The 26,365-nt window shown below is 38.4% G+C and overlaps 1 pseudogene; it reads right to left on the bottom strand.

Annotated features, from left to right (window-relative positions):
• Window positions 1-1,627: 1,627 nt before the first annotated feature.
• Window positions 1,628-3,402, bottom strand: LOC111748331 (olfactory receptor 5V1-like; annotated as a pseudogene).
• Window positions 3,403-26,365: the final 22,963 nt, after the last annotated feature.

Genomic DNA, 26,365 nt, shown 5'->3' with positions numbered 1-26,365 from the left:
GCTCTTTGGTTGTTTCCATCTTTTCACTATTGTAAAGATTTTGACAGCACATGCAGTTTACCGCTAGTAAACTGCAATGAACATGGATGTGCATATATCTATTCATGTGAAGGCTTTTATTTCTCTAGGATGTATTCCAAGGAGGGTGGTTGCTGGATCTTACGGTAGTTCTATTTCTAGCTTTTTAAGGAAGCATCAAATGTTGTAGAAAATACTAAATGGGACATTGCTGAATTTTGGGAAATGTAATTTATTGAAAACATGACATGTGAATGGACTTACAGTCCCTACATCTTGAAACAAAGGCGCATAACATACGGCTATTACATATTAAAATTTTGAAAATGACTTAAAGATCAATGACAGTCCAGAGATTAGAAGAACAGGATATCATTGAATAATACAAGAAATTTAATTAGTGATGTGATTGCTTAATCATAAAGGAAGGAAAAAACGTGGTTAATAGAAATCCGAAGATAACATTGAAAGCCAGAGTGTAACAGAGAATCAGAAATGAAGAGAGTCCCACATATTGCCTGTGATAACAGAACATACTCAAATGTGATGCCTACACTGGGGACTATTTTTTGAGAAGTAACTGGAGTGAAAAGAATTGGGGAAAAGATTGATAAAAATGTACATTATGGCATAGTTAACATGGTATATCACATAAACGGTAGCCAGAGAGAGAATATTCCTATTCCTACAGGTAACAGGAAGAGGCTGAAGTGAGAATGGACAGTGATCCAATCAGAAACCATAGCTCTTTATTCACACAAAATGGGGAGTGCTTAGCTCTAAATGACTTTATTCTGAGTAGCTTTAAAAAATTGATAAATGTAAGAAAAATATAAGGTAGCCGATGAGAAGATTGGTGGGTGCATGTGTGTGTGTCAGAAGATGATATTTGTAGTTTTAAACACGTTAAGATGGTAGTAATATAATAACCAAATTAGATATCTATTCTTAGAAATACTGAAAAGTAAGCCCTTACCTTGAACGGAAAGGGGAACTGAAAATGGATGTGGTCACAGGGAAGTGAGAAAGCACAGAAATATAAAGTGGAAACCAAAGTTGAAGAAGAAGAGAAAAATGATCAAGCTAAGTAGTCATATCAGGATAAGTGTTTAGGCAAATAAGGTAATAAAGTAAAAGGAAGATGAATTAGAAAGATACAGGTGCAGTTACAGAAATAAAAAATTAATGCATGTATGTGTACATACACACACATAGGTGATATATGATATATGTTATATAAATATATTGGGTCTAAGTATAGCTATGTGTATGTATATGGATATGGGTATAGAATGTGACCATAGATCCAAATTTACTTAAGATACACACTATTTATACCTCTTACACCACTGCAATTATTAACTGTTCCCTAATTTCTTTAAAAAAAGTCTGTTTTTATGATAAATTTTATATTCCTTGTGGACGGTGATATAGTTCTATAGATAGGCATAAATGTAGAAATATGTATGTGTGAGTGTGCTTATAAATTTCTGTATATATGTAGCCATGTCCTCTCTATCCCCAGCACAACAATAGAAAATTATTCTTTCTATGAATTCTTCCAATCCTTCCTATAAATTCAGTCTAAGTGGGTAACACTGTCTTAAAATCATGTTTGTCCTAAACAGATCTTATGGCATAAAATCTTTCTGAGAGCTCCTTTCAACTCAGTGTTTCTCAGCCTGTAGATAATGGGGCTTAACATTGGAGTAACGACCCCACATAGCATTGAGATGAACATGTCTCCAGCTGGGAAGTTGTAACTGGAAGATGGGTGGATGTATGTAAATATCATTGTATCATAGAAAAGTCAAACAACAAGGAGGCAGGAAGCACAAGTGGAGAAGGCCTTGTTCTTGCCTTCCATTGACTGTATCTTAAGGGTGGTGGATAAGATGTAGATATAAGACATACCAGTGATCAGGAAGGTGCTCATGCCCAAGACATCTCTTACCACTAAGAGAAATATTTCTGCCACGTAAGAGGAAGAGCAGGACAGTGCCACCATGAGAAAGATGTCACAATAATATTGGTTGACCCAATTGGACTTACAGAAAGACAGGCAGAACATGAACACTGTCTGCAGAAGGGAATTCAGAAAATCTGCTTCCCAAGCCACAGCCATAGAGTGGAAACAGCACCCATTTTTGATGATGAAGGTGTAACAAATGGGGAAACATACGATCACATAATGGTCATAAGCCATGACAGCGAGAAGGAAGACTTCAGTACACGCCAGGGCTCCAAGGAAAAGAGATGCAAAGCACACCCAACAGAAGAAAAGCTTTGCTTCTCATTCAAGAGGTTCTTGAGCATTTTGGTAACAGTAGCTGATGGGTAGAAAATGCCTAAGAGGGACAAATTTGCCAAACAAAATTATACATGGGTGTGTACAGCTTTTTCTCAGTCCCAATGGCAAGGAGAATGGCCACATTTATCACCAAGATGAAATGTTATATGGCAGCAAAGATCACAAAGAGACGGTAGTGCACCTCCAAGAGATCGGAGAGCCCAATATATGGAACTTACTTCAGTGTTGATTATTCAAAAATTGTGTTAATGGAAATCACATAAGCCCACACTTCTACCCGATTTCCCTAATTTGCTCATCACATTATTTTCTAGTCCCAGTTACCTCCTGAACAATATAGTTTCTTCAGAGTGATTTGAATGCCGTTTTTTCTCAGACTATAGACTAAAGGATTAAGAAGGGTTGTGAGCACTGTGTAGAGAAGTGATAAAATCTTGTTCAGATTGAGTTTTTTTTTCTGATGCTGGTGTCACGTGCACCACAACCATAGTGCCGTAAAACAAAAACGCGACGATCAAGTGGGAAGAGCAGGTGAAAAAGGCTCTGTATCTCCCTGTAGAAGAAGAAATCTTTAAAATGGAGGACAGAATACAACCATAAGTTAACAAGGTCCAAAGGAAAGGAGACAAGGATAGAAATGATGAAACAAAGGCCACTCTCTCCACCACTGTGGTGTCTGTACAGGAGAGTGTCACCAGTGGGAAGAAGTCACAGAAGAAATCATCAATGACATGGGGACCACAGAAGGTTAACGTGGCAAGCAAAATTAGTACAGGTCCCACAAACAGAAAACCACCAATCCATGATCCAACTGCCAGTTTGACACAAGTTCTGCTGTCCATAAGCACTGAGTATCTCAGGGGCCAACAGATGGCCAAGTAGCGACCATAGGACATGATTGCCAAGAGGAAACACTCTACAGTGAGCAGAGCCCCAACAGCATAGAGTTGCACTACACAGGCAGTAAAGGAGATAGTAACACCACCAGCCAGGACTTCTCTCCGCAGCTGAGGGGCAATGCTGCTTGTGTATCCAACATCCACACAGAATAAGTGGCACAGGAAGAAATACATTGGAGTATGTAAATGTGGACTTTTCTGGACGGCAAGAATCAGCAGCAGGTTACCACACAGTGTGACAAAATAAAGGCTTAGGAATAAAGGGAAAAGGGCAGTCCCAACTTCTTTGAGGTCCCCAAATACCAGCAAGATCACATAAGTAATAGTGGAGATATTTCCTCTCTTGTTGTCTTTCAGCTGAGGACAAAGATAAAAATACAATATTGCTGGGTGAAGTAATTTAAAATAACATATGTCCAAAAGAACTTGTTTTTGCATAAACAGGGCTACACTCATATTTTCTAGTAAGCCCAAAAATGTTATTCTTCTCGAAAAAAAAATTTCTCATCTCTAAACTGGCATCCTAGATCGTAGTATTATGTCTTCCATTCTGATCCTACATATGAAAAATTCCTAGAAGCCAGGTCGGTTTGGGGGAAGGGCTATAAAAATTAGTGTGAATAAGTTTGGTAATTTAACTTTTAATTCTGCTTATCAGTGAACCTCTTGTACCTCTTTCATACTCTGTTCACAGCTTTACTGTAGTGATACACAAATGTATTTCTCTTTCATTCCTCTTCCCGAAATGGTGCAAATGCAAACAAAATAGCTAGAATGAGGACAATGCTAGTGGAAACAATGATGGGATCAGGTCCAGAGCCTGTCCTGACAGAATTATGAAATGAGAATATTTGACTTGGGCTTTCTCATTCCCTTGACTTATTTAGTTTCCTTACGCCTTAACATCACACTGGGACGCTAGGAAAAATCTTCTTATCCACAGTTGGAATTCTCAGTCTCAACAAATGTGTGCATATGCAAGAGTTCAAGATGTTGCACATAGCCAGGACTTCATCTGAGAAGAAATTTGCTTTTCAGTAGACTTTCAAATATCTTACACTTTTGTATTTGAATCTAAGAGAGTGGATATCATCCTTTAAATTCGAGCACAATGATGATGCCTAAATTTGTAAAAACATTTATGATAAAAAGCAGATAACAGCTTACAGAAAATTAACTCAATTTGATCTTCTGTAGATACTATTCATCCAAATTCTAGAAACCTAAAAATAGGAATTGGAAAATAGGAATGCATTGACGAGAAATAAAAAAAGGAAGGTAAAGTTTGAAATTAGGGGTTAAGATACTCTAAACAGAAACTGAGCTCAGAAAGTCAAGCAGCATTTTCATCAAGGTGGTCTATCTCTGCTCTTGCCTGCTGTGTTTTTTAATCATCTTTGAATCTATAGTTTTAATACTTACCTTTATCTTAAGCCAAAGGTGAAGCAAGTACTTCTCTGATCATGAGTAATTGAAATCTTGAGCTCCCTGTTAGGAAGTAGCTCAGGGGAAATTAGCTTTCTACCTTGGTTATTTACCAGAAACCTGCATAACTTCCTTTTATTTTGCAGGATCTGAAAGCCTCAATATATTGTTTCTTTGCATGACATTAAGAACACACAGTCAATATTTTGGTTTGAAAAATCCACTTACATATTTAAACTACAACTCCATTTATGCCAAAGAGAGATTACCTGAATTCTGCATTGGCAAGCATTCATTTTCACATCATTACCCAAAAGTCAGTATTGAAATTGGGATATTCTCAAGTACACAATGCTCAGAACACGAAATTCTGATTACGTAAAACCCAATATGCATTTTTAAAAATTCCTCTGTTTGTATTTTATAGTCATAAGCTTTAGCTCCCTAACTCCCAGGACACACAAACATTTAAAAATAAATACTGATGGAGAATCTCACCTGAATTTTAATTTACCAAGAGCATTCATGTTGAGAAAATAGCATGCATGTTTACCATACACGTGATTTTTTAGGGAAAGGCAGCAAACCTGACAACAGGATCATTCAGGCTTTGAAACATTTGATAGAATTGAGTACTTTGTCAAAAGCTCCATTTAATCTTCTGTAGTCATTCCTTCTCTTCTTTATTCCCATCCCCCTTGATTCTCTTCTCCTCTTATTTCCCCCTTCTCCTACTTCTCCAATTTCTCTTCCCTTCTCCTTCTCCTCATAGTTTTTCTACCCAACCTGTCTTTTTTTGTTGAAAAATAAACATATAAGAGATAAAAGACTATCAACTGCAGAAACACCTATTTCTAAGGATACAATATTTCTCAGAGGCACTCCTCTCTAAATCACTGAATAATTTAGTTGCAGAGGCACCAAGGACAAATTAAAAAGTTGTTGATTACGTTCACCCACCACCCACTGACATCAAGTTGATTCTGACTCATAGCGACCCTATAGGACAGAGTAGAACTGCCTGATAGAGTTTCCAAGGAGCGCCTGGTGGATTCGAACTGCCGACCTCTTGGTTAGCAGCTGTAGCACTTAACCACTACATCACCAGGGTTTCCACTGATTACATTAGTGATAGAAAATTCAGTGAAAAATGGTATAAAATCTAGTTCATGGAGGGCTGGGGACTAAAATTTTAGAATTAAAAATAAATGATGTTGAGAAATGAAGAAACACATTAACAATATATGTCTTTGCAAGTTCTAGATTAGTATGGCAGTTTGACAAAAGCCTTAGTCATTCATCCTTTCTGATACCACAATAAGTAAATATTAATTTATAGTCATCACAACAATGTACTTAATGAGAGGGCAATCATATATTGAACAGGAACATAATGTAAGCTGTTGATGAACAAGGAAAATTGTGGGAGCAGAAGCCCATAACTACTGTGCAGTTATTGTAGCAAAGGAGAGTGAATTTTTGGGGGGATATGGGAAGTGGATGGCCTCAGAAAAGTTTTAAACTTAGTGTAGGCAAGTACAACGGCAGCAGACAGAAGTAAGAAAGGGTCCTCAACTAGCAAATTTGACTTAAAAAAAATCTGCTGATAGATCATCATTTAGTTCCCCACATCAATCCTCCCCTTCTTTCTCTTCATTTACCAATAGTGGCTGCAAAATAAAGCAACCCAACAATCCACATGAGGCTCTGGGAGTCCTCTCATTCCATAGACCTTTTTGCTGAATGCTCATCTTGAAATTCGGTCCATAAATAAAGAATTCCAGAGAAAATTGGACCCAACAAAAACAAAATAAAACAACCTCTTCTTCCCTCATGATTAAGAAACAGAGACTGTGCTTTATAAAAGCAAAACAACCCTACGTTCTTAAATACTAATGAAAACCAAAAACCTACAGAAAAAAAGTGCACAGAAGATAAAATCCAAGCTACTTGAACAAAACTTCTGACTCTGGAAAGAAAGCATATATTTGGGGAGCAAACTGCAACTTGAGAGTAATAAAAAAGAAAGATAACGTTTACACAGAAACCTCCAGGAAATTTTAGAAGATATTTGCTGCCATCTAAATTCTCATCACAGGTACAGAATTCTAGAAAATAATTAAGCAGTGCCATGAAACTTCTTAAAGAGAGACTTTTTTTTTAATTTAAAATTGTATAACCAGCCAAAATCAAGTTTATGGAAAAATACGTTTTTTGATGTGAAGGCTCATAAAGTTCATTTCCTACATTTTTTATCAGAAGAAGAGAGAAAAGTCCAGGATGTCAACTAGACAGAAGTACCACAAGGAAATTAATACAAATTACAGCAGTATTTATTGGGGTACAAGAAAAAATATTGCAAAGACTTAAAAAAGGAATCAAATCCCATCTAAAAAACATAAAAATATTCTAAGGGCTTTGAATTAATTTGGTCAGTGTTTGTTGTTGTTGCTATTTCTCATTGAGTTGCTATGGCTCACAGAGACCTTATTTATTATTGCCTGGTTCTGTGCCATCATCATGATTGCTGGTCTTCTCTCTCAATAGAAAAAAAAAAGTAGCATTTGTATCTAAAGAAAATCAAAAAGACGAAGGAGGAGGAGGAGAGAAAAAAGGGGAAAAAGGGAACAATGAAATGAATATGGAAGAATGCATGAGTGAGAGAGAGCGAAAGGGAGAAATGAGAGTGAGAGAAGAAACAAAGTGAAGAAGAAAGGAAAGAAGAAAGTTATAACCACAATATACCAGAACCAAACCCTTTGCTGTTGAGTTGATTCTGACTCATAGTAACCTTACAGGACAACAGAGTGGAGCCCTAGTGGTGCAGTGGTTAAGAGCTTGGCTACTAACCAAAAGGTGGGAAGTTTGAATCCACCAGCCGCTCCTTGGAATCCTATGGGGAAGTTCTACTTAGTCTTACAGGGTTGCTATGAGTCAGAATCGATTCTACGGCAATGGTGTAGGACGGAGTAGAACTGCCCTCATAGGGTTTCCAGGGCTGTAAATTTTTATGGAAGCAGACTGCCAAATGTTTTTTCTGCTGGCTTCAAACCACTGAGCTTTTGGTTAGCAGCTTAGCTGTTTAACCACTGTACCACCAAGGCTCCTATATGCCTAACATGAAGGAAACTGAACATCAGTAAGATTTTGTGGAATTAATGGGATATAAAAAGTAGACTCAGTGTATCCTTGGTGTGATGGTTAAGATTGTGTGTCAGCTTGTTTGGGCTATAATTCTCCCTGTTTTGGCAGTCATATAATGTAGTGATCATTTCCCTGGTGAGATTTGATATGTAATCACCCCCATGATGGAATCTGCTGTGAGTAGCCAATCAGTCAAAAGGGAGTTTCCTTGGGCATGTGGCCTCCATCCGAATATAAGTGGACATTCTGGCAAGGCCTGGGGGCTTTTTCTTGTTCTAGATCGTGCAGCTGGCTCCTGTTAGTCTGACCTTTGGTTCTTGAGACTTGAGCTAACAGCTTATGTGCAGCCTTGCCTCCTGATCTTGGAATTTCTTGATTTTCACAGCCAGTGAGTAAAAGCCCTGGTCTCTGACCTGCTGATCTTGAGTTTACCAGCCCCTGCAGCTACCTGAATCAGAAAGCTGTATCCTGGTCCACGGACTGGAGTAGTTCAAGCCTCTACAACTATGTCAGCCATTTCCTTGATATAAATCTCTTTACATATATGTACTAATATACTTCACTGGTTTTGCTTCTCTAGAGAACTCAGCCTTGGCAATTAGAATTTTTTTTTTCAAATTCCCCAATCTCATTATAATATAAAACCTAGCACAATTCTTTGCCTTTTTGATTGACATTAGTAAAGGCAAGCTAGTGGCTTTTTTTTTTTTTAATTTTAAATAAACTGTAGATTAAATCTTTAAAAAAAACTGATATTGTTTCAAAAGAGAATTTTAGAGTTTTCTACTATTTGTTTAAAATATATATTGTGAGGTAGGGCCAAGATGGCAGAATAGCCAGATGCTTCCAGGGATCCCTCTTATAACAAAGACCCAAAATCAAATGAAACAATTATATTTATGACAAGTTAGAAGCCCTGAACATCAAAGGCAAAGTTAGAAAACAGACTGAATGGCAGGGGGAGAGAGAGGCAGTTCAGTAGTAGAGAGGAGTTGCCAGACCTGAATCACTGGGATCCCTCAGGCACCTTCCCAGGAGCAGCAGTGGTGGGCTGGTGGTAGCGCTCAGCCACAGTTTCCTCAGGGAGAGGAAGCCAGCAGCACACCCTACCAATACTTCTGGAACCAGAGAATAATGGCGCTTTCAGCAAAACCTAAGTACTTGTGTATATTTTGCAGTGCCCCCAGACCCCAAAGCAGCTTCAGTGGCTATTGATTTCTCTGGGCCTGAGATACACCCATTTGAATACCCTGAAACAAGTTCCTGGCCTTGGAGAAGGAATAAATTCACATCAGAGGGAAAAGATAATTTGCCAGCTCCACTAACCAGGAGAGCTGAGGACAGAAATGGCTCCTGTCCAGTCATAAATGGTGTGTGGACTTTGAATACCTTTCCACCTGCAAGAACCTAGGTGGGCCTATTTCAGGAGAATAGGCCTTTGCTGGCAGACTGCAACTGATTAAGCTGTGTGGTGGATAGATGGGTGTTTGATATTAGACACCACTTTGCCTATTAAACAGTGTCCACAACTACCCACATCAGGGGCTTAAGGACTGGTGGCTCCATTCAGGTCACCCAGCCACCAGCAACAGGGGTCCAAGGATAACTGGTAACTCCCAGCCCTTACAGCCAAAAGCATTGAGTGCCCACAGTCCATCTGCAGAACCCACCCACCTATATGCTCCAGGGAACAGGGATGAGCTTTCCTCAGAGATATTCGGGGGATGGTTCTCAGCACCCTGCCTTGTTCAAACTGTGACCCCCTGGTGCAACCAGATACCGGTACCTACACCAAACAACCCTGCCCTTCTAAGACTGCATGACAGAGACTGTACGACACACTTGATGACCTGCTACCTGGATACCTGAGAGGAATCCACACAAGAAAGGTGAATGGACTCAGAAGCTCATATGCCTGATAACAGCTCTAGCCATCTGGTGACAGGACATGAGAGCTCCAAAGGTGAAAATAATCAAGCTAGCTCACTCGAGCAACCCATCTGGGCAAATAAAAATAAAAGAAAGCAAGAAACTAGGATACAGTAAGGAAACATAAAATTAACTAATACAATAACTTATAGATGGCTTGGAGACAACAGTCAATATCAAACCACTTAAAGAAACAGACCATGATCACTTAAACAAGCTCTCAAAACAGAGAATCAAAGGATCTTCTGGATGAAAGTGCCTTCCTGGAATTACCGGATGCAGAATACAAAAGATTAATATGCAGAACTCTTCAAGACATTAGGAAAGAGATCAGGCAATATGCAGAACAAGCCAAGGAACACACAGATAAAAGAATTGAAGAAATTAAAAAGGTTATTCAAGAACATAAGAAACCATTTAATTAGCTGCAAAAATCCATAGAGAGACAGCAATCAGAAATTCAGAAGATTAACAATAAAATTACAGAATTAGAAAACTCAGTAGAAAGTCAGAGGAGCAGAATCGAGCAAGTGGAAGGCAGAATTAGTGATCTTGAAGGTAAATCACTTGGCACTAATATATTTGAAGAAAAATCAGATAAAAGAATTTTAAAAAATGAAGAAACCTTAATAATTATGTGGGATCCTATCAAGAGAAATAACCTACAAGTGATTGGAGTACCAGAGCAGGGAGGGATAACAGAAAATGCAGAGAGAATTGTCGAAGATTTCTTGGCAGAAAACTTCCCTGATATCGTGAAACATATCTACCCAAGATGGTCAACAAACTCCACATAAGTAGGTTTTCAAAGAAAGTCACCAAGATATATTATAATCAAACTTGCCAAAACCAAAGATAAAGAGAAAATTTTAAAAGCAGCTAGGGATAAACGAAGAGCCACTTACAAAGGAGAGTCAATAAGAATAAGTTCGGACTACTCGGCAGAAACCATGCAGGCAAGAAGGCAATGGGATGACTTATATAAAAAATTGAAGGAAAAATATTGCCTGCCAAAAATCATATACCAAGCAAAACAGTCTCTCAAATACGAATGTGAAATTAGGACATTTCCAGATAAACAGAAGTTTAGGGAGTTCGTAAAAACCAAACCAAAACTACAAGAAATACTAAAGGGAGTTCTTTGGTTAGAAAACCAATAATACCAGGTATCAACCCAACTAGGACACTGGATAGAAAAATCAGACGTTAACCGAGACAGGGAAACCACAAAAATAAATAAAAGTTAAAAACGCTCAGAACAGGGGAAAAGTCATTACGTAAAAGAAGACAACGTTAAAATAATAAAGAGGGACTAAGATGTTGTCATAGATCTTTCATATGGAGAGGAAGACAAGGAGATATAAAGAAATAAAAGTTAGCTTTAAACATAGAAAAATGGGGGTAAATATTAAGGTAACCACAAATGAGACTAACTATCCTACCCATAAAATTGAATACAAGAAAAATTAGAGACTCGGCAGAAATGAAATCAACAACAACGAATAAGAGGAAAAGACAATACATAAACTACCCAGCACAAAAAATTAAGTGGGAAAAAGAAACTGTCAACAACACACACACACACAAAATCAAAAGGACAGCACTAAACTTGTATCTATCCATAATTACGCTGAATGTAAATGGCCTAAATGCACAGAAAAAGAGACAGAGAGTGGCAGAATGGATTAAAACACACTATCCATCTATATGCTGCCTACAAGAAACACACTTTAGACTTAGAGACACAAAGCAACTAAAACTCAAAAGATGGAGAAAAAAACATCAAGCAAACAACAATCAAAAAAGAGCAGGAGTGGCGATATTAATTTCTAACAAAATAAACTTTAAAGCTAAATTCACCACAAAGGATAAGGAAGGACACCTCATAATGATTAAATGGACAATATACCAAGAAGAAGATACAACCATATTAAATATTTATGCATCCAAATACAGGGCTGCAAGATACATAAACTCTAACAACATTGAAAAGTGAGATAAACAGCTCAATTATAGTAGGAGACTTCAACACAGCACTTTCAGTGAACAACCGGATATCCAGAAAGAAGCTAAATACAGACACGGAAGATCTAAATGCCACAATCAACCAAAGTGACCTCATAGACGTATACAGAACGCTCCACCCAACAGCAATCAAGCATACTTTCTTTTCTAGTGCACATGAAACATTCTCTAGAATAGACCACATATTAGGTCATAAAGCAAGCCTTAGCAGAAACCAAAACATCAAAATATTACAAAGTATCTTCTCTGACCAGAAGGCCATAAAAGTAGAAATCAACAACTGAAAAAGCAGGAAAAAAAAATCGAACACTTGGAATCTGAACAATACTGTGCTCAAAAAAGACTGGGTTACAGAAGACACAAGGATGGAATAACCCCTCCTGGGGTTAGTTCACGGGGATGGAGCAGCTCCCCGCGCTTATGCTGTGCCTGTGCCCCACCAAAATCCCGGCGGGACGGTTCCCCGGCCACGCCACCTGCGCGAAATAGCTGGGCCCCCTCCCAGAATGAATTTGCAAAAACCAAACCAAAGCTACAAGAAATACTAAAGGATATTGTTTGGTCAGAAAACCAATAATATCAGATACCAGCACAATACAAGGTCACAAAACAAAACATCCTGACATCAACTCAAATAGGGAAATCACAAAAACAAACAAATTAAATTAAGATTAATTAAAAAAAAAAAAACATAACAGGGAATCATGGAAGTCAATAGGTAAAAGATCGCAATAATCAAAAACAGGGACAAAATAAGGAGGCATTGAACTGCCATATGGAGAGTGATACAAGGCGATATAGGACAATACAAGATAGGTTTTTATTTGAAAAATAGGGGTAAATAATAAGGTAACCACAAAAAGGTATAACAACTCCATAACTCAAGATAAAAGCCAAGAAAACCATAACGACTCAACTAACATAAAGTCAAACACTATGAAAATGAGGATCTCACAATGTACTAAGAAAAACACCTCAGCACAAAAAAGTATGCAGAAAAATGAAATGGCCAACAACACACATGAAAAGGCATCAAAATGACAGCACTAAAAACTTATTTATCTATAATTACGCTGTATGTAAATGGACTAAATGCACCAATAAAGAGACAGAGTCACAGACTGGATAAAGAAACACGATCCATCTATATGCTGCCTACAAGAGACACACCTTAGAATTAGAGACACAAACTAAAACACAAAGGACGGAAAAAAATATATCAAGCAAACAATAAGCAAAAAAGAAGAGGAGTAGCAATATTAATTTCTGACAAAATAGACTTTAGACTTAAATCCACCACAAAGGATAAAGAAGGAAACTATATAATGATAAAAGGGACAATTGATAAGGAAGACATAACCATATTAAATATTTATGCACCCAATGACAGGGCTGCAAGATACATAAATCAAACTTTAACAGAATTGAAAAGTGAGATAGACACCTCCAAATTATAGTAGGAGACTTCAACACACCACTTTCGGAGAAGGACAGGACATCCAGTAAGAAGCTCAAGAGAGACAAGGAAGACCTAATTACAACAATCAACCAACTTGACCTCATTGACTTATACAGAACTCTCCACCCAACGGCTGCAAAGTATACTTTTTTTTCTAGCGCACATGGAACATTCTCTAGAATAGACCACATATTAGGTCATAAAACAAACCTTTGCAGAATCCAAAACATCAAAATATTAGAAAGCATCTTCTCAGAACACAAGGCAATAAAACTAGAAATCAATAACAGAAAAACTAGGGAAAAAAAATCAAATACTTGGAAAATGAACAATACCCTCCTGAAAAAAGATTGGGTTATAGAAGACATCAAGGAGGGAATAAGGAAATTCATAGAATGCAACGAGAATGAAAATACTTCCTATCAAAACCTCTGGGACACAGCAAAAGCAGTGCTCAGAGGCCAATTTATATCGATAAATGCACACATACAAAAAGAAGAAAGAGCCAAAAGCAGAGAACTGTCTCTACAACTTGAACAAACAGAAAGTGAGCAACAAAAGAACCCTTCAGGCACCAGAAGAAAACAAATAATAAAAATTAGAGCTGAACTAAATGAATTAGAGAACAGAAAAACAATTGAAAGAATTAACAAAGCCAAAAGCTGGTTCTTTGAAAAAATTAACAAAATTGATAAACCATTGGCTAGACTGACTAAAGAAATACAGGAAAGGAAACAAATAACCCGAATAAGAAACGAGAAGGACCACATCACAACAGAACCAAATGAAATTAAAAGAATCATTTCAGATTACTATGAAATATTGTACTCTAACAAATTTGCAAACCTAGAAGAAATGGATGAATTCTTGGAAAAACACTACCTACCTAAACTAACACATTCAGAAGTAGAACAACTAAACAGACCCATAACAAAAAAAGAGATTGAAACGGGAATCAAAAAACTTCCAACAAAAAAAAGCCCTGGCCCAGACGGCTTCACTGCAGAGTTCTACCAAAGTTTCAGAGAAGAGTTAACACCACTACTACTAAAGGTATTTCAAAGCATAGAAAATGACCGAATACTACCCAACTCATTCTATGAAGCCACCATCTCCCTGGTACCAAAACCAGGTAAAGACATTACAAAAAAAGAAAATTATAGACCTATATCCCTCATGAACATAGATGCAAAAATCCTCAACAAAATTCTAGCCAATAGAATCCAACAACACATCAAAAAAATAATTCACCCTGATCAAGTGGGATTTATACCAGGTATGCAAGACTGGTTTAATATCAGAAAAACCATTAATGTAATCCATCACATAAATAAAACAAAAGATGAAAACCACATGATCTTATCGATTGATGAAGAAAAGGCATTTGACAAAGTCCAACACCCATTTATGATCAAAACTCTCACCAAAATAGGAATTGAAGGAAAATTCCTCAACATAATAAAGGGCATCTATGCAAAGCCAACAGCCAATATCACTCTAAATGGAGAGAACCTGAAAGCATTTCCCTTGAGAACGGGAACCAGACAAGGATGCCCTTTATCACCGCTCTTATTCAACATCGTACTTGAAGTCCTAGCCAGGGCAATTAGGCTAGACAAAGAAATAAAGGGCATCCGGATTGGCAAGGAGGAAGAAAAGTTATCACTACTTGCAGATGACAGGAACTTTTACACAAAAAACCCTAAGGAATCCTCCAGAAAACTATTGAAACTAATAGAAGAGTTTGGCAGAGTCTCAGGTTATAAAATAAACATACAGAAGTCACTTGGGTTCCTCTACATCAACAAAAAGAACACCGAAGAGGAAATAACCAAATCAATACCATTCACAGTAGCCCCCAAGAAGATAAAATACTTAGGAATAAATCTTACCAAGGATGTAAAAGACCTATACAAAAAAAACTACAAAGCTCTACTACAAGAAATTCAAAAGGACATACTTAAGTGGAAAAACATGCCTTGCTCATGGATAGGAAGACTTAACATAGTAAAAATGTCTATTCTACCAAAAGCCATCTATACATTTAAAGCACTTCCGATCCAAATTCCAACGTCATATTTTAAGGGGATAGAGAAACAAATCACCAATTTCATGTGGAAGGGAAAGAAGTCCCGGATAAGCAGAGCATTACTGAAAAAGAAGAAGAAAGTGGGAGGCCTCACTCTACCTGATTTCAGAAGCTATTATACAGCCACAGTAGTCAAAACAGCCTGGTACTGGTACAACAACAGGCACATAGACCAATGGAACAGAATTGAGAACCCAGACATAGATCCATCCACGTATGAGCAGCTGATATTTGACAAAAGCCCAGTGTCAGTTAATTGGGGAAAAGATAGTCTTTTTAACAAATGGTGCTGACATAACTGGATATCCATTTGCGAAAGAATGAAACAGGACCCATATCTCACACCAGGCACAAAAACTAACTCCAAGTGGATCAAAGACCTAAACATAAAGACTAAAACGATAAAGATTATGGAAGAAAAAATAGGGACAACCCTAGGAACCCTAATACAAGGCATAAACAGAATGCAAAACATTACCAAAAATGACGAAGAGAAACCCGATAACTGGGAGCTCCTAAAAATCAAACACCTATGCTCATCTAAAGACTTCACCAAAAGAGTAAAAAGACCACCTACAGACTGGGAAAGAATTTTCAGCTATGACATCTCAGACCAGCGCCTGATCTCTAAAATCTATTTGATTCTGTCAAAACTCAACCACAAAAAGACAAACAACCCAATCAAGAAGTGGGCAAAGGATATGAACACACATTTCACTAAAGAAGGTATTCAGGCAGCCAACAGATACATGAGAAAATGCTCTCGATCATTAACCGTTAGAGAAATGCAAATTAAAACTACGATGAGATTCCATCTCACACCAACAAGGCTGGCATTAATCCAAAAAACACAAAATAATAAATGTTGGAGAGGCTGCGGAGAGATTGGAACTCTTATACACTGCTGGTGGGAATGTCAAATGGTACAACCACTTTGGAAATCTATCTGGCGTTATCTTAAACAGTTAGAAATAGAACTACCATACAACCCAGAAATCCTACTCCTCGGAATATACCCTAGAGATACAAGAGCCTTCACACAAACAGATATATGCACACCCATGTTTATTGCAGCTCTGTTTACAATAGCAAAAAGTTGGAAGCAACCAAGGTGTCCATCAACGGATGAATGGGTAAATAAATTGTGGTATATTCACACAATGGAATACTACGCATCGATAAAGAAGAGTGACGAATCTGTGAAACATTTCATAACATGGAGGAACCTGGAAGGCGTTATGCTGAGCGAAATCAGTCAGAGGCAAAAGGACAAATATTGTATAAGACCACTATTATAAGATCTTGAGAAATTGTAAAAACTGAGAAGAACACATACTTTTGTTGTTACGAACGGGGGAGGGCGGGAAGGAGGGAGACGGTTTTTTATTGATTAATCAGTAGATAAGAACTGCTTTGGGTGAAGGGAAAGACAACACTCAATACATGGAAGGTCAGCTCAATTGGACTGCACCAAAAGCAAAGAAGTTTCCGGGATAAAATGAATGCTTCAATGGTCAGCGGAGCAGGGGCGGGGGTCTGGGGAACGTGGTTTGAGGGGACTTCTAAGTCAATTGGCAAAATAATTCTATTATGAAAACATTGTGCATCCCACTTTGAAATGTGGCGTCTGGGGTCTTAAATGTTAACAAGCGGCCATCTAAGATGCATCAATTGGTCTCAACCCACCTGGAACAAAGGAAAATGAAGAACACCAAGGTCACACGACAACTAAGAGCCCAAGAGACAGAAAGGGCCACACGAACCAGAGACCTACATCATCCTGAGACCAGAAGAACTAGTTGGTGCCCAGCCACAATCGATGACTGCCCTGACAGGGAGCACAACAGAGAACTCCTGAGGGAACAGGAGATCAATGGGATGCAGACCCCAAATTCTCATAAAAAGACCATACTTAATGGTCTGACTGAGACTAGAGGAATCCCGGTGGCCATGCTCCCCAGACCTTCTGTTGGCACAGGACAGGAACCATCCCCGGAGAAAACTCATCAGACATGAAAGGGACTGGTCAGTGGATGGGAGAGAGATGCTGATGAAGAGTGAGCTAATTATATCAGGTGGACACTTGAGGGTGTGTTGGCAGCTCTTGTCTGGAGGGGGGAAGAGAGGATAGGGAGAGAGGGAAGCTGGCAAAATTTTCGCTAAAGGAGAGACTGAAAGGGCTGACTCAATAGGGGGAGAGCAAGTGGGAGTAGGGAGTGAGATGTATGTAAACTTATATGTGACAGACTGATTGGATTTGTAAATGTTCACTTGAAGCTTAATAAGTTAATAAAAAAAAAAAAAGAATAAAGGGCCAAAACAAAGAATTATTCATGCAACTTGAACAAATAGAAAGAGAGCTACAAAAGAAACCCTCAGGCACTAGAAGAAAGGAAATAATAAAAATTTGAGCTGAACTAAATTAAATAGAAAACAGAGAGGCAATTGAAAGAGCTAACAAGACCAAAAGCTGGTTCTTTAAAAAAATTAACAAAATTGATAAACTATTGGCCAAACTGCCAAAAGAAAAACAGAAGAGGAAGCAAATAATGCAAATAAGAAATGAGGTGGGTGATATTACAACAGACCCAACAGTGAAACTAAAAGAATCATATCAGATTACTATGAAAGATTGTACTCTAAAATATTTGAAAAACTAGAAAAAAACGGATGAATTCCTAGAAACACATTACCTACCTAAACTAACCAAACAGAGGTAGAACAACCCAAGAGACCCATAAAAAAAGAAGAGATTGAAAAGGTAACAAAAAACTCAACAAAAAAAAAAAGCCCTGGCCCAGACGGCTTCACTGCAGAGTTCTATCAAACTTTCAGAGAAGAGTTAACACCACTACTACTAAAGGTATTTCAGAGCATAGAAAAGGACAGAATACTCCCAAGTTCATTCTATGAAGCCACCATATCCCTGATACCAAAACCAGATAAAGACACCACAAGAAAAGAAAATTATAGACCTATATCCCTCATGAACTTAGATGCAAAAATCCTCAACAAAATTCTAGCCAATAGAGTTCAACAACATATCAAAAAAATAATTCACCATGACCAAGTGGGATTCATACCAGGTATGCAGGCATGTTTCAACGTTAGAAAAACAAATAATGCAATCCATCATATAAATAAAAGACAAGAATCACATGATTTTACCAATTGATGCAGAAAAGGCATTTGACAAAGTTCCATACCCATTCATGATAAAAACTCTCAGCAAAATAGGAATAGAAGGAAAATTCCTCAACATAATAAAGTGAATTTACACAAAGCCAACAGCCAACATCATCCTAAATGGAGAGGTTTGAAAGCATTCCCTCTGAGATCAGGAATCAGACAAAGATGCCCTTTATCACCACTCTTATGCAACATTGTGCTGGGGGTCCTAGCCAGAGCAATCATGCTAGATAAAGATATATAGCATACCCAGATTAGTTAGGAAGAAGTAAATGTATCGCTTTTTACAAATGACATGATCTTATACACAGAAAACCCCAAAGAATCTTCAAGAAAACTACTGAAACTAATGGAAGGGTTCACAAGAGTATCAGGATATGAGATAAACATACAAAAATCAGTTGAATTCCTCTACACCAACAAAAAGAACATTGAAGAGGAAATCACCAAATCAATACCATTTACAGTAGCCCCCAAGAAGATAAAATACTTAGGAGTCTTACCAGAGATGTAAAAGACATATACATAGAAAACTACATGACACTACTGCAAGAAACCAAAAGAGACCTAAATAAGTGGGAAAACATACCTTATTCATGGATAGGAAGACTTAACATTGTAAAAATGTCTATTTTACCATAAACAACCTATAGATACAATGCAATTCCAATCCAAATTACAATGACACTTTTTAATGAGGTGGAGAAACAAATCACCAACTTCACTTGGAATGGAAAGAGGCCCTGGATAAGTAAAGCATTACTGAAAAGGAAGAACAAAATGGGAGGCCTCACTCTACCTGATTATAGAACCTATTTTACTACCACAGTAGTCAAAACAGCTTGGTGTTTGTTCAACAACAAATACATAGACCAATGGAACAGAGTTGAGAATCCAGACATAAATCCATCCACATATGAGCAGCTGATATTTGACAAAGGCCCAAAGTCAGTTAAATGGGGAAAAGACAGTCTCTTTAACAAACGATGCTGGCATAACTGGATATCCACCTGCAAAAAAATGAAACAAGACCCACAACTCACACCATGCACAAAAACTAACTCAAAATGGATCAAAGACCTAAATGTAAAATCTCAAACGATAAAGATCATGGAAGAAAAAAACAGGGACAACGTTGGGAGCCCTAATACATGGCATAACAGTTTACAAAACATTACTAACAATGCAGAAGAAAAACCATATAACTGGCAGCTCCTTAAAATCAAACACTTATGCTCATTCAAAGACTTCACCAAAAGAGTAAAAAGATTACCTACAGACTGGAACAAAGTTTTTACCTATGGCATTTCTGGTCAGCATCTGATCTCTAAAATCTACCTGATACTGGTAAAACTGAACCACAAAAGGACAAATAACCCAATTAAAAAATAGGCAAAAGATATGAACAGACACTTCCCTAAAGAAGACATTAAGGTAGCTAACAGATACATGAGGAAATGCTCAGGATCATTAGCCATTAGAGAAATGCAAATCAAAACCACAATGAGATTCCATCGCACTCCAACAAGGCTGGCATTAATGCAAAAACACAAAATAATAAGTGTTGGAGAGGTTGTGGAGAGACTGGAACACTTATACACTGTTGGTGGGAATGTAAAATGGTACAACCACTTTGGAAATCAATTTGGCACTTCCTTAAAAAGCTAGGAATACAACTACCATAGGATCCAGCAATCTCTTTCCTTAGAATATATCCTAGAGAAATAAATCCCTTTACACAGACAGATATATGCACAGCCATGTTCATTGCATCACTGTTTACAATAGCAAAAAGATGGAAGGAAGCAAGGTGCCCATAAACAGATGGATGCATAAATAAATTTCTTATAGTCACACAATGGAATACTACACATCAATAAAGAACAGTGATGAATCTGTGAAACTTTTCATAATCTAGAAGACATTATGCTGAGTGAAATTAGTCAATTTCAAAAGGACAAGTATTGTATAAGACCACTATTATAAGAACTCAAGAAATAGTTTAAACAAAGAAGAGAATATTCTTTGGTGGTTATGAGAGGGGGCAGGGCGGGAGGGAGGGAGAGGGTTTTCAATACTTAGACAGTACATAGGAACTATTTTAGATGAAGGGAAAGACAATACACAATACACAGCACAACAGGACTAAACCAAAAGCAAAGAAGTTTCCTGAATAAACTGCATGCTTTGAAGGCCAGTGTAGCCGGGGACATCTAAGTCAACTGGCATAATAAAATCTATTCAGAAAACATTCTGCATCCCACTTTGGAGAGTGCTTTCTGGGGCCTTAAGTGCTAGCAAGAGGCCATCTAAGATGCATCAATTGTTATCAACCCACCTGGAGCAAAGGAGATTGAGGAACACCAAAGACACAAGGTAATTATGAGCCCAAAAGGCAGAAAGGGCCACATAAAAAGCAGAGACTACATCAGAGACCAGAAGAACTAGATGGTGCCTGGCTACAACTGATGACTGCCCTGACAGGAAACACAACAGAGAACCCCTGAGGATGAAGGAGAGCATTGTAATGCAGACCCAAAATTCTAGTAAAAAGACCAGACTTAATGGTCTGACTGAGACTAGAACGATTCAAGAGGTCATGGCCCCCAGACCTTCTGTTAGCCCAAGACAGGAACCATTCCCAAAGCCAATTCTTCAGACAGGGATTGCACTGGACTATGGGATAGAAAATGATACTAGTGAAGAATGAGCTTCTTGGTTCAAGTAGACACATGAGACTATGTTGGCATCTCCTCTCTGAAGGGGAGATGAGAGGGTAGATGGGGTCAGAAGCTGGCTGAATGGGCACGAAAATAGAGAGTGGAGGGAAGGAGTGTGCTGTCTCATTAGGGGGAGAGCAATTAGGAGTATATAGCAAGGTGTTTACAAATTTTTGCATGAGAATCTGACTTATTGTAAACTTTCGGTTAAAGCAAATAAAAATTTAAAAGAGGAGGCGGGGCAAAGATGGCTGACTAGGTAGAAGCTACCTCGGATCCCTCTTGCAACAAAGACTCGGAGAAACAAGTGAATCGATCACATACATGACAATCTAAGAACCCTGACCATCAAACACAGATCTAAAGAGTTGACCTGAGTGACAGAGACTGAGAACGAACAACCACGGGGAAGCAACAACTGCTTTCGGAGCCTGGAGCCAGCGTCCCAGTCAGGAAACCTTTGTGCCAGGCTTTGGACTGGGCGCAGGGGAGCTGAGCAGGACATTCTGAGACGGCGCAAACACGGGATGCAGCCCTAGCCCCATGAACTGACCTCAGGGGAAGCCCAACCAGTGCATGCAGGCAGCGAAGCAAAGTGGCCGACAGGAGGAGAAGTCACCGGGAGGCAGTGACTGGTTTTGGAACCTGGAGTGGGGCGTCCCGGCCAGGGAATCTTGGTGCTGGGCGTTGGTCTGGGAGTGGAGGAACTGACCATGGCTTCTGAGACAGCACAAGCACGGGACCCGGGCCTGACCCTGGGGGGAAATCTCGACACAGCCAATGCACACAGGCTACACACCCCTCAGAAATCTCAGATAAAACAGTCATCACCAAACAAGATAAGTAACTTTGTCTATATTCCGGGGTGCTACTCTCTCCTACCTATCTGATCCCTCCCCTCCACTCCCCTTCCCAGGTGGATTCATTAACACTGGAATTTCCTGAGCCAGAGAATGACGTGTGCTTCGGTTTTTCTTTTTGTTATTGTTGTTGTTGTTCTCCTAACCCATTCTCCTGGCCTGAGAGAAGCACCTACAAAAAACCGAGGGACCAAAAATCCTTCCCTGATTGGACTAAAAACAAAGAACCAGCTCCAGCCAAGCATATGTGATCCACAGTCTTGGGCTTTCAACCCTACAGGGAACAAGGTGGCTATTATAATGCAAAGGCAATTCTGATAGGGATCTGACTGTAGTTGCTTTAGCAGATTACTGGAAAAACAAGTTTCCCAGGTCTGATATCTCTGCGTATTCAACAGAGCCCTCACTGACCCACAACAGGGAACTGAGGGTTGAAGCTACCCCCAGACCACCTAGCCTCCTGCCTTAGGGGTCTAAGGAGAGTGACACCTACCAATCTGTAGAGGTACTTGCATTGGGGGCCTAAGGTACAGCTGCAGAGCCCACCCACCAAAGTTCTTTAGCAATAGAGACACACTTACCTCACTGGCACTTAGGGGAAGCCTGTCAGCATCCTGCCCCCTCAGAGTGTGAACCCCTGCTGCTACTAGAATCTGGTGCACACAACTAGCACCACTACTTCTCTAGGTGGATAGGTGACAGTCTGCACCACACACTTGATGACCCAAAATCAGATTCTACTCAAGAATAGTGAATGGACTCTTAGGCTTATGTATCTGGGAACAGTCCAAGCCAGCTGGTAATAGGACATAAGTAACTCAAGGGCTACAACAATCAAGACAGTGTAACCTAGCAGCCCATCTATGTATATTGAAAGAAAACAAAACAAGATAAGACTCAGTGAGCAAATATAAAATAAATCACTACAATATCTTAGAGATGGCTCAGAGACAGCAGTCGATATCAAACCACATAAAGAAGCAGACCACGATTGCTTCTACAACTCCCCAAAATAAAGAATCAAAATCTTTCCCAAATGAAGACACAATCCTGGATTTGCCAGATGCAGAAGGCCATAAAAGTGGAAATCAATAACAGAAAAAAATGTGGAAAAGAAATCAAATACTTGGAAACTGAACAATACCCTCCTGAAAAAGATTGGATGATAGAAGACATTAAGGAGGGAATAAAGAAATTCATAGACTGCAATGAGAATGAAAACGCTTCCTATCAAAACCTCTGGGACACAGCAAAAGCAGTGCTCAGAGGCCAATTTATATCGATATGCACACATACATAAAGAAGAAAGAGCCAAAATCAGAGAACTGTCCCTACAACTTGAACAAATAGAAAGCGACCAACAAAAGAATCCATCAGGCAACAGAAAAAAACAAATAATAAAAATTAGAGCTGAACTAAAAGAATTAGAGAACAGAAAAACAATTGAAAGAATTGACAAAAGCAAAGGCTGGTTCTTTGAAAAAATTAACAAAATTAATAAACCATTGGCTGGACTGACTAAAGAAATACAGGAAAGGAGATAAATAACCCAAATAAGAAATGAGATGGGCCACATCACAACAGACCCAACTGAAATTAAAAGAATCATATCAGATTATTAAGAAAAAATGTACTCTAACAAATTTGCAAACCTAGAAGAAATGGATGAATTCCTAGAAAAACACTACCTACCTAAACTAACCCAATCAGAGGTAGAACAACTAGATAGACCCATAAGAAAAAAAGAGATTGAAACGGTAATCAAAAAACTCCCAACACAAAAAAGCCCTGGCCCGGACCGCTTTACTGCAGAGTTCTACCAAACTTTCAGAGAAGAGTTAACACCACTACTACTAAAGCTATTTCAAAGCATAGAAATGATGGAATACTACCTAACTCATTCTATGAAGCCACCATATCCCTGATACCAAAACCAGGTAAAGACATCACAAAAAAAGAAAATTACAGACCTATATCCCTCATGAACATAGATGCAAAAATCCTCAACAAAATTCTAGCCAATAGAATTCAACAACATATAAAAAAAATAATGCACCACTACCAAGTGGGATTTATAAATTAAAAAAAAAATTTTTTTTTAATTTTATGCAAGGCTGGTTTAATATTAGAAAAACCATTCATATAATCCACCATATAAATAAAACAAAAGACAAAAACCACATGATCTTATCAATTGATGCAGAAAACGCATTTCACAAAGTCCAACACCCATTCATGATAAAAACTCTCAGCAAAATAGGAACTGAAGGAAAATTCCTGAACATAATAAAGGGCATCTATACAAAGCCAACAGCGAACATCACTCTAAATGGAGAGAGCCTGAAAGCATTTCCCTTGAGAATGGGAACCAGACAAGGGTGCCCTTTATCACCGCTCTTATTCAACATTGTGCTAGAGGTCCTAGCCAGAGCAATTAGGCTAGACAAAGAAATAAAGGGCATCCGGATTGGCAAGGAGGAAGTAAAATTATCTCTATTTGCAGATGACATGATCTTATACACAGAAAACCCTACGGAATCCTCCAGAAAACTACTGAAACTAATAGAAGAGTTTGGCAGAGTCTCAGGTTATAAGATAAACATACAAAAATCACTTGGATTCCTCTACATCAACAAAAAGAACATCGAACAGGAAATTGCCAAATCAATACCATTCACAGTAGCCACCAAGAAGATAAAATACTTAGGAATAAATCTTACCAAAGATGTAAAAGACCTATACAAAAGGAAACTACAAAGTACTACTTCAAGAAACCAAAAAGAACCTACTTAAATGGAAAAACATACCTTGCTCATGGGCAGGAAGACTTACAAAAGTAAAAATGGCTATTCTACCAAAAGCCATCTATACATACAATGCACTTCCAATCCAAATTCCAACGGCATTTTTTAATGTGATGGAGAAACAAATCACCAACTTCATATGGAAGGGAAAGAAGCCCCAGATAAGTAAAGCATTACTGAAAAAGAAGAAGAAAGTGGGAGGCCTCACTCTACCTGATTTTAGAACCTATTATACAGCCACAGTAGTCAAAACAGCCTGGTACTGGTACAACAACAGGCACATAGACCAATGGAACAGAATTGAGAATCCAGATATAAATCCATCCACATATGAGCAGCTGATATTTGACAAAGGCCCAGTGTCAGTTAACTGGGGAAAAGATAGTCTTTTTAACAAACGGTACTGGCATAACTGGATATCCATGTGCAAAAGAATGAAACAGGACCCATACCTCACACCATGCACAAAAACTAACTCCAAGTGGATCAAAGACCTAAACATAAAGACTGAAATAATAAAGATCATGGAAGAAAAAATAGGGACAACCTTAGGAGCCCTAATACAAGGCATAAACAGAATACTAACATTACCAAAAATGGCGAAGAGAAACCAGATAACTGGCAGCTCCTAAAATTCAAACACCTATGGTCATCTAAAGACTTCACCAAAAGAGTAAAAAGACCACCTACAGATTGGGAAAGAATTTTCAGCTATGACATCTCCGACCAGTGCCTGATCTCTAAAATCTATATGATTCTGTTAAAACTCAACCACAAAAAGACAAACAATCAGATCAAGAAGTGGGCAAAGGATATGAACACGCACTTCACTAAAGAAGATATTCAGGCAGCTAATAGATACATGAGAAAATGCTCTCGAGCATTAGCCATTAGAGAAATGCAAATTAAAACTACGATGAGATTCCATCTCACTCCAACAAGGCTGGCATTAATCCAAAAAACACAAAATAATAAATGTTGGAGAGGCTGCAGAGAGATTGGAACTCTTATACACTGCTGGTGGGAATGTAAAATGGTACAACCACTTTGGAAACCTATCTGATGTTTTCTTAAAAAGTTAGAAATAGAACTACGATACAACCCAGAAATCCCACTCCTCGGAATATACCCTAGAGAAATAAGAGCCTTCACAGAAACACATATATGCACACCCATGTTTATTGCAGCTCTGTTTACAATAGCAAAAAGCTGGAAGTAACCAAGGTGTCCATCAAAGGATGAATGGTTAAATAAATTGTGGTATATTCACACAATGGAATACTACGCATTGATAAATAACAGTGGCAAATCTGTGGAACATTTCATAACGTGGAGGACCCTGGAAGGCATTATGCTGAGTGAAATTAGTCAGAGGCAAAAGGACAAATATTATATAAGACCACTATTATAAGATTTTGAGAAATAGTATAAACTGAGAAGAACACATTCTTTTGTGGTTACGAGGCGGGGGAGGGATGGAGGGTGGAGAGGGT

This window comes from Loxodonta africana, chromosome 2, assembly GCF_030014295.1.
Source record: "Loxodonta africana isolate mLoxAfr1 chromosome 2, mLoxAfr1.hap2, whole genome shotgun sequence".
Lineage (NCBI taxonomy): Eukaryota > Metazoa > Chordata > Mammalia > Proboscidea > Elephantidae > Loxodonta > Loxodonta africana.
Note: the sequence above shows the minus strand (reverse complement) of the source record. Positions and strands in the feature narration are given on the sequence as shown.